Source organism: Musa acuminata, unplaced genomic scaffold (assembly GCF_036884655.1).
Source record: "Musa acuminata AAA Group cultivar baxijiao unplaced genomic scaffold, Cavendish_Baxijiao_AAA HiC_scaffold_815, whole genome shotgun sequence".
In the NCBI taxonomy this organism is placed as follows: domain Eukaryota; kingdom Viridiplantae; phylum Streptophyta; class Magnoliopsida; order Zingiberales; family Musaceae; genus Musa; species Musa acuminata.
The window spans coordinates 5,001-7,500 of NW_027021041.1; positions in this window are offsets into that span (position 1 = coordinate 5,001).

Below are 2,500 nucleotides of genomic sequence, written 5' to 3' on the forward strand. Positions count from 1 at the left end.
GACATTTTGCTCCGCTCAAGATGGTCACCGCGCAACGCAAAAACAGGCCAAAAACTGGCCAAAACGGGCCAAAACTGGCCATTTTTGGCTGCGCGAGCGAGCGGCGAGCGGCGGACAGCGAGCGAAGCGAGAGGCAGCACCGTCCCTGCTATACGAAAGCCCCATCCAGCCCTGTGCCACCCGGGGGGTTCCAGGGTGCTGAGATGGCTGACATTTTGCTCCGCTCACGACGGTCACCGCGCGACGCAAGAACAGGCCAAAAACTGGCCAAAACGGCCCAAAAACGGGCCAAAACTGGCCATTTTTGGCTGCGCGAGCGAGCGGCGAGCGGCGGACAACGAGCGAAGCGAGAGGCAGCACCATCCCTGCTATACGAAAGCCCCATCCAGCCCTGTGCCACCCGGGGGGTTCCAGGGTGCTGAGATGGCTGACATTTTGCTCCGCTCACGACGGTCACCGCGCGACGCAAGAACAGCCCAAAAACAGGCCAAAACGGCCCAAAAACGGGACAAAACTGGCCATTTTTGGCTGCGCGAGCGAGCGGCGAGCGGCGGACAGCGAGCTAAGCGAGAGGCAGCACCGTCCCTGCTATACGAAAGCCCCATCCAGCCCTGTGCCACCCGGGGGGTTCCAGGGTGCTGAGATGGCTGACATTTTGCTCCGCTCACGACGGTCACCGCGCGACGCAAGAACAGGCCAAAAACAGGCCAAAACGGCCCAAAAACGGGCCAAAACTGGCCATTTTTGGCTGCGTGAGCGAGCAGCGAGCGGCGGACAGCGAGCGAAGCGAGAGGCATCACCGTCCCTGCTATACGAAAGCCCCATCCAGCCCTGTGCCACCCGGGGGGTTCCAGGGTGCTGAGATGGCTGACATTTTGCTCCGCTCAAGATGGTCACCGCGCAACGCAAAAACAGGCCAAAAACTGGCCAAAACGGGCCAAAACTGGCCATTTTTGGCTGCGCGAGCGAGCGGCGAGCGGCGAACAGCGAGCGAAGCGAGAGGCAGCACCGTCCCTGCTATACGAAAGCCCCATCCAGCCCTGTGCCACCCGGGGGGTTCCAGGGTGCTGAGATGGCTGACATTTTGCTCCGCTCACGACGGTCACCGCGCGACGCAAGAACAGGCCAAAAACTGGCCAAAACGGCCCAAAAACGGGCCAAAACTGGCCATTTTTGGCTGCGCGAGCGAGCGGCGAGCGGCGGACAGCGAGCGAAGCGAGAGGCAGCACCGTCCCTGCTATACGAAAGCCCCATCCAGCCCTGTGCCACCCGGGGGGTTCCAGGGTGCTGAGATGGCTGACATTTTGCTCCGCTCACGACGGTCACCGCGCGACGCAAGAACAGCCCAAAAACAGGCCAAAACGGCCCAAAAACGGGACAAAACTGGCCATTTTTGGCTGCGCGAGCGAGCGGCGAGCGGCGGACAGCGAGCGAAGCGAGAGGCAGCACCGTCCCTGCTATACGAAAGCCCCATCCAGCCCTGTGCCACCCGGGGGGTTCCAGGGTGCTGAGATGGCTGACATTTTGCTCCGCTCACGACGGTCACCGCGCGACGCAAGAACAGCCCAAAAACAGGCCAAAACGGCCCAAAAACGGGCCAAAACTGGCCATTTTTGGCTGCGCGAGCGAGCAGCGAGCGGCGGACAGCGAGCGAAGCGAGAGGCATCACCGTCCCTGCTATACGAAAGCCCCATCCAGCCCTGTGCCACCCGGGGGGTTCCAGGGTGCTGAGATGGCTGACATTTTGCTCCGCTCAAGATGGTCACCGCGCAACGCAAAAACAGGCCAAAAACTGGCCAAAACGGGCCAAAACTGGCCATTTTTGGCTGCGCGAGCGAGCGGCGAGCGGCGAACAGCGAGCGAAGCGAGAGGCAGCACCGTCCCTGCTATACGAAAGCCCCATCCAGCCCTGTGCCACCCGGGGGGTTCCAGGGTGCTGAGATGGCTGACATTTTGCTCCGCTCACGACGGTCACCGCGCGACGCAAGAACAGGCCAAAAACTGGCCAAAACGGCCCAAAAACGGGCCAAAACTGGCCATTTTTGGCTGCGCGAGCGAGCGGCGAGCGGCGGACAGCGAGCGAAGCGAGAGGCAGCACCGTCCCTGCTATACGAAAGCCCCATCCAGCCCTGTGCCACCCGGGGGGTTCCAGGGTGCTGAGATGGCTGACATTTTGCTCCGCTCACGACGGTCACCGCGCGACGCAAGAACAGGCCAAAAACTGGCCAAAACGGCCCAAAAACGGGACAAAACTGGCCATTTTTGGCTGCGCGAGGGAGCGGCGAGCGGCGGACAGCGAGCGAAGCGAGAGGCAGCACCGTCCCTGCTATACGAAAGCCCCATCCAGCCCTGTGCCACCCGGGGGGTTCCAGGGTGCTGAGATGGCTGACATTTTGCTCCGCTCAAGACGGTCACCGCGCAACGCAAAAACAGGCCAAAAACTGGCCAAAACGGCCCAAAAACGGGCCAAAACTGGCCATTTTTGGCTGGGCAAGCGAGC